This window comes from Lichenostomus cassidix, chromosome 3 (assembly GCF_008360975.1).
Source record: "Lichenostomus cassidix isolate B80296 chromosome 3, HeHo_3.0, whole genome shotgun sequence".
Taxonomy (NCBI): domain Eukaryota; kingdom Metazoa; phylum Chordata; class Aves; order Passeriformes; family Meliphagidae; genus Lichenostomus; species Lichenostomus cassidix.
In genome coordinates this window covers 15,720,610-15,728,122 of record NC_139483.1, presented here as the reverse complement: position 1 = coordinate 15,728,122, position 7,513 = coordinate 15,720,610, and the positions used below count along the sequence as shown (strand labels likewise).

Below are 7,513 nucleotides of genomic sequence, written 5' to 3'. Positions count from 1 at the left end.
TAGCGTGCTCCTGACTGGCAAACTGCTGCAATCAGAGCTGAGGCAAAGCATTCATGTTAAAAATAAAAAAAAATAGTAGAGAATTATAGGGAGAGAGGAGGCTAAACACAGCTTTTTATCTTCAGTGGTACTCTGAGGGCCTTGCCACAGGTGGGCTGTGTTAGTAATAAACTGAGTAGTTAATAAGTGCAGAGGAAAGGAAGGAGGAGGGTTGCCTGATGGCTTCTCTTTTATCTCTAGGTTTGGTGGGAAGAGCTGTGTTATCTCTGGATGGGGGGAGCTGCAAATTACCTTCACTGGGATTGACCTACTGGTGATCTGAGCAGCCTGGCAGCCCCTGAAGCTCCTTGGCTGGTGGAGTGCTATGGCCACCCCAGGTCCTGAGCGCTGGCCAACAGCCTCCTGCTGGTGCTAGGCAAAACAGCTGCCTGCTGCTAGCAGGCTGGAGTCCTCTGCCTCCTCTGGGGAGGCTTTTGGTGTCTGTGTATGTGCTTGTCTCCCTGCATTTAAAAGCAAGCAGAACTCTGTGGTAGGTATTGAGTGGCAGAGTGTCTTGGGGACTCTCTGTCTTGCTGGCAGCCTGCTTGGTGTGTCTTTCCCACAAATGAGGTTCAAGTGCTTGAGTCTCCACCAAAGGGTCTAAGACAAATGAGGGGAAACTGATGTGCTCTGTAACTCCATGGTTGGATGGTGCCCTGGCTTGGTTTCAGCAAACAGTCCTGGGCTGCTGCACTTGTGCCTTAACCCCTGCAAGCAGGAGCAAAGCCTCTTCCTCTGTGGCTGGTCATCCCTGGATGCTTGGAGTACCTACCTGAGCACTGCCAGGAGTTTGGCAGCCCTGGCTTTGGTGAGAACTGCTGGACCCCTTCTACCTGTTGGGCAGCTGGTGGCTACTGGTGAGTACAGAAAATCTGGAAAAAAAACCACACCAACCAACATAGATACTGATGTAGGAGAGATTTGCTAATAATTAATATTTGCTGTCTTCAAAAGGCACTCCTGGTTTCATTGAATTAATCTGCCTACAATGTAACTTTTTCCTTCTTATTCAGCATATGCTTTTCACTGCTATCAAAGGACAGTTAGCAACTAGGTGTCTCCTTTAGGAGTTGAGAGTAAGAGAGTCTATTAGTTTCCCTTTGAGAATGAGAGCACCTGCAGTTGTATTGTCTGAATTACAAAGCTTCCAGGAAAAGTGAAAACCCCAGCCTGCAACCTCCAAAGATCATTAGTAAAGTTTTTCTTTATTTCTGTGGGAATAGAAGAGTGTCTGGGGCAATTAGCAGTATTGTAAAGCAGCAGATTGCTTAGTGAGTACAGAGGAGCTCTGATAGCTGTGCTCCTTCGTAATAGCAGATGAACTTTTTTAACCTTTGCTTGCCAAGTTCAGCTGAGGAAAACCTGCCTGATATAGTTCACAGGTATAACTTCTGTGGATACTCTGCAAAGCTCATTAAAATGTGAGTTAGTGACTTTAATACTAATGTTATACTCTATCTGCCTACAGAAATGCAGTTATAAGATATGCCTTTATGACAGGCTGGTGTAAGTAACACAGCACAAACTCATCCACAAAGTTCCATATGCTTGTGAAGCATTTAGGAAATGCAACTGTGAAGTTATAAAAATCTCCTACATGTAATTGCTTTAAACTGCATCCCACTGATAGACTGGTCCTGGAGGAAGGTAATTAGCAAGTCTTTTGGCAATCTGCTCAGTTTAATTCTGGTTCTACATCCTTCTAGGTCAAAGTGTCTGGCTGCTATTACTGATTGTCGTCTAAAAATGCTGGCATGTCTGAGGAGCTGCATGTCATGAATACCTGCACCTTCACTGCAGGTATTTTTACATATTATCTGATCAGATAATCACAGTTAGAGATGCAGCTGCACTTACCTGCCTGGAAAAGTAATGAGTGGGCTGAACTAATGTTGGGAAATAGGAGGAATGATCTTTCTTGATTGATTTAATTAAAAAACAGAACACAGAAACCACAGGTTCCCCTGCAAAAACGGCCTCAAGATCCCAGCATTGTTAGCAGTTCTGTGGTCTGACTTGCCTGAGCTTCTTGAACTGAAGGGGGAAGAGGAGAGTGAAACAGAAGAGTATCCAAGAACTACAGGACATTCCTAAAATCTTTGATCTTGGATGTAAGGAGCAAAGTGTCACTTTAACATGTTAGAAAGCAAACATTTTAGGGTGAGTGGGTAGTGTAGTCTGTATATTCTACATATGCATTCTTTAGGATATCTAGCAAGAGAATCTGAAAGAGGTGTGATCAGTGTAGAATAAATCTAAGGTATGATCTTGTTTTTCTGGTATAGTCTGAAACTGGGCACACTATCCTTTGGCTCTACTGATGCAGTAACATGTGGGGTGGAAACCAGGCCTCCTGTACTAGCTGCACAAAGCAGTTTTTGCCAGGAAAGTTTTTTGTGGATGTGATCTGCTGATTTTCATTGACTAAAAAGCATTAGCGCTGCCTCTGCACTGGATATAGGCCAGATGTTCATGCATTCCACACATGAGCATAAGAGATATGTTCTTGTCTTGGGCACAGCTGAATTTCCTGGGACAAGTAACCTGGAATTTAGGAGAACTTGTGTTGGAAGGGAAATGCCAGGTACTGCAAATAGTTGCCTTTGCAGAGAGCACAACCTGCATCATCAGCATGGATGGGTGACAGACTGCAGGGATGTACTTTCCTGACATTTCCAGTAAGGCTGTGGGAGCTAAGTGCCTTAGTGAAGAAAATCTGTAATGTGGTAATGATGAAGATGTGTTTGCACATGTTTTGGTGTTGCAAAGTTAATGAATGGGAAGCAAAGAGCAGAACAAAAAAAAATTGAATAAATAGCTTTTGAAAGGTAGTCAAATTGTCTTTTTGAGACAGGAGATTAAATGGCCCAAGAGAGAATTCAGGCAGTGTTTAGCCAGGGTAAAAACTCACTCTTGCTACTACCCACAGCTTCTATGGAATGACAGATATTCACTTTAGAAGTATACAAGAAATAATTTTTCAGGGAGTGCCTGTCTCAAAAATACATTAGTGTGTCCAGGAAATTGTAGGTGTGACTAGAAGGTTTGAAAAACTCTGCTTGGTTGAATACAACATGACAGATTGTTTCTGTCATGAAACAATCAAAGACTATGTGAACTAGGAAGATACTCAATATCAGCTTCATTTTCTTTTGAAGGACATTGTGTGGTTTTCCCTTTCCTTCATCACTGATGTGAGAAACACATATGATGCTTTCCAAAAAAAGAGAGCATATGCATATATCCCCAGACATGGCTAAATTATGTGTTGTAAGGAATATTAAATGAGAGAGGGCTAGGTGATAATGCTTTTCCTAACAAGCTCTTCCCTGAAAGCATAAGGTAAGGCAAGTGTCACTTTGCTCTTTCATCAGAATGTGCTTTGCAGGCTCTTACTGCATTTGGACAAAATCTTGACTTTTGGGAGCACTCTTAAAAAGCTTTAGTTTCAGCATTTTCTATTTCTACTATTGCCAAGAGGATTAATGAAATGGGTGTGCCTGTCATGAATAATCCTTAAGCCACCTGTGTGCTGTGGGAACAGTAAAATACTTGGTGAATGTTCCAAAGTGCATGGGCTCTGCTCAGGTTGTGCCACTCACCCTAAGTGGGGAAGAGGCTGGAGAGGTGTTGCAAGCTGCAACTGATAGATCATCTAGGGGTTTGCTACACAAGGCTGGCTCAAGGTCGGGATAATTCTTCACATACTCATCTCAAGACAACAGGGTATTTAAATCAGTCTCTGCTTGCAAAGGGATTGTCCTCTTCCAAATCACAGATTTGCAATTCTGTGATTGCAAAAGGAAAGCACACACACATTTGTAAAAATGACCACATAAAAATGCTCTCCTCACAGTGACGTTGGGCTTGGAGGTGTCACTCAGCTGGAGGCCATGGGAGTCATTTAATGCTATTGTGGTGAAGCACAAGTGCAAGCTGGCCAGGTGGTAATGAGTGCTTTCATGTGACTTAATAAGGTGTAACATTGATTATTATTGCAAATGATGGATTTGTAATCTAAAAAGTGGAACTAGTTTAAATCCTTTCTGTTTACTGTGGTCTCACCAAGTGAGTAAACACATCTTTAGAGGATATTTCATTAACTGAGCCGGATATAGGATGGACACCGTTACCTGTAAAATCATCGTTACTGGCTTGATGCCACTAGTAATTGTCTTCATCTTAACTAGGGAATTAAGTGTCATCTGTAGGCTGCACTTCAGGCACAAATTCTCATGCTACTCAGTCCAGAATAAACATGAGTGTCTTATTGATTACATCATTAGCAGGATTAGTGAACTTCAGGCTGTTAAACTTGTTACAGCCATGTGGAGAATAAATTTTGAGCCTAACTGCAAAGACCAAGGTTGTATTAATTGTTCAACCTAGAACCACAGAGCTCTATGTAGAACTTAAAATTTAATCAAAATCTTAGTTAGTATCTTGCTAATTACATAATCTTGTTGATTTTTACCAGCATTAAGTTGAATAAACAGGAGAAGTCCATCACTGGTATAAATCTAGAAGGAATAATAAGAATTGGTACACATCTCTTTCCAGCAGCAGCAAATCTTTTCAGATTCTTAACTGGCATAAATCAATGAAGATTGCTTTGGGTTGGACATGTTCCCTGTTTAAAAGAACCTTCAAGGGAAAGAATTGCCAAAGACTGGAGAAATGAAAGGTAAGATTTAACTGCAGCAGAACAGGTTTAACCTTAGGCAAGGGCTCTAGTTATCTTAGACAAATTGGTAAAATACTAAAATTTAATGAGAAAAATTACCAGCTTAATTAAGTACAAGATACGAATTTTTAAAAATGCTGTAGTTTTCACTTTATTCTATGTTTTGTCTTTGAGCCAGAGGCAAGTTAGCACTGGCCCACCAAACTGTAGGAGAAATTTAATCAGCACCACTATTATGCAAATAATTTGGCAAGATAAAATGACAAATAATACTCTACAAAGCTTGTGCAATTGGTAGTCCCCAGAGCAAGCTGCATAACTGCTCACTCCTTGGTGAAGCACACCAAGGTTTTGCAGTTTTTGATTGAATGGACTTTTAATAGTTGAAAATTAAACCTTCAAGAGGGGTGTGAGCACACCTGGAAGTGACCCTTACGTGTGATGGGAGTGTTTGAACTGATGCATGTGCTGGATTTATCTGTGCAGGACAATTCTTCCTGGATGGCCATGTTAATTTTTGGGGGGTGTTCATCGTGTCTCAAAAGCGTGCAGTGTGGGATGAGATTGGGGACTCGCTTTTCCTGGAGTTTGTGCATGCCAGGTGCTCCCCTGAGGAGACCTCTGAAGTTAACAGCTATGTTCTGCTCTAAAAATGCCAGAGCAAGTGCACATACTGATATGTGGGAAGGTAGAGCTGTAACCAATACTAGATGATCTTGGGTAGCACCTGGACAAGGTAATTATTGGAAAAGAGGAAGAATTTGCAGACGAAAGGAAAGTGGAAAGCTCTACCTATAATCAGAGATTTCTCCTGTGGTTTGTTGCTGCATCAGCTGAGAGTCTGGTGGAAACTTCTGCATATGTAGACCTCTAAATGTTATATGTAGTCCTGGAAAACTGTTCTTCCCTGCCCACCATGCCCCAGAAGCAAGTGGGAACTTTCTTAATTTTGCTCTGCAGTATTTAATTTGCTGCTTTCTAATAATTTAAGAAGGCACCTGGATTTTTCTTGTCAGAGTCCAGAGTGAGTGAAAATCAAGCCCATCATTATTGGGTGAAAAGCTGTAATATCAATTCCAGCAAATTAATTTGGAGCAATAGAATTAGATGGTTTAGTCACTTAAAAGGGGCTTAACCAAGACACTGTAGTAATAGGTTTGTGGATTTATTGTCTTTTTTTTTTCCTGTGCTACTCCTGATTTGCTACATGATCTAAGCATTTTAGTGTCTCAGCTTCTTCTGTGGGTGAAACTGCATGTAACCATATTACTGGGTATTGTGCCAATGCTTATTAATGTAATTAGATTATTTTAGCTCTTTGTGACATACAAACATGAAGTTATTACTCAGAAAAATATGTGGACCAGTACTAGTGATGTGCAAAAATGAATTAATGTGTTCATTAATGTTTGTGAAGCATAGATGCAGTTAAATCAGCATTTAACACTGGATAAAGTAGACTTAAAGGAATTCTGCTGTTTCCTACAGGCTCTTCTCAAATCATTAATATGCACACTGAAGATTTAAAATTTCAGATTTGAATTATAACTTTAGTGATTTACTTTGGGAGCTTAATTGGAAATATACGGGATACATAGGGCCAACTTCATAATTCTCTTGGGGATGTGTACCCTACAAAGACCCAGCTGAAAGTAATGATTAGTGCTTTGAAGAAAAGAGTTTCTGTATGTGGAATTTTAGGATATTTTTTTTAGGAAGCAGTTCAGTTGACCAGAACTACCCTTGGTAGTGCTCTGATGGTTCTTCTGTGATGATCCCATTCTACAGTTGTGTACAGATATATCTTTGAAGCCTCTGCTGTAATTGGCTTATGTGTGTCAGCAGCATCTGGAGTGTAACACTATGAATAAATGCCCAGAAGCATTTTCATTTTTGGTTATTCTGCAATTCTTTTTGGCAACCTTTATGCCCTATTATTTTTTCTTGCAATGATTTCTTTGGCAAAATGTCAATATTCTTGTATGTACTCTTTCATCAGTAAGGTGTAACTTTTGGCTTGTAACTTATAGGTAAATTGGGTTCCAGTAAGGTTGTTTAAAGTTTACTGTTCATATCCTATTAATTTCAGATCCACACTAGGAGGATACAAAAGGATTATCCTGTGAATGGGATGTCTCCTTTGGTTTGCCAATTTATAAACAGTTCCCGGGTAATTACGAATACTTGTATAAACTTTCCAGAATGGCACAATTGACAGTGTACCACTGAGTCATTTGAGGTATCCTATTATATGAGTGAGTCAGAGCAGAAACTTATTTGCTTTGTTTCTGGCATACTCTTTGAAGGATTGGTCTGTGATGTGTAGGATCCCACATTTATCTTTACGGTTCCTCCTCCATGCCTGTTTCCCAGATAGGTTTTGTCATTGTGGAATTGCATAATTTACTTTGAAAGAGGAATGTGCTCTTTCCAAATGTTAATTTCTCCTTGCATCTCCACTTAAGCTTCATGGCATCTTTCACTTTGTCTTTCGCATCTGTTCTAGTGGATGTTGAGGTGACACTCCAGCCCAGCTTTGCAGCAGGCAGGTAGCCAGCATGGTTCTCTGAGACTCAATCTCCCCATCAGAACTTGGGCCTGATCATGGACTTGGGCTGTGCTGGCAATCCACAAACCTCACACACTCATTGCAGTGGTGGTTGTGGAGGCTTAGTGGGTGCTGCCTCACTCCTCCCCAGGATGGGGCCCCAGTTTGGAGGAGAGGGAAATAGGTGTGGCAGAATAAATGATGGCTGGCTAAAGACACACAGAAGGGAGGTGTCTGAGCAT

General features: G+C 41.0%; 1 long non-coding RNA gene across 1 annotated transcript; it reads left to right on the top strand.

The window, feature by feature from the left end:
- Window positions 1-200: 200 nt before the first annotated feature.
- On the top strand, window positions 201-6,613 carry LOC146439146 (uncharacterized). Its single transcript, XR_014850684.1, has 4 exons — window positions 201-896; window positions 1,746-1,839; window positions 4,619-4,723; window positions 6,439-6,613. It is a non-coding gene; the product is annotated as an uncharacterized LOC146439146 (long non-coding RNA).
- Window positions 6,614-7,513: the final 900 nt, after the last annotated feature.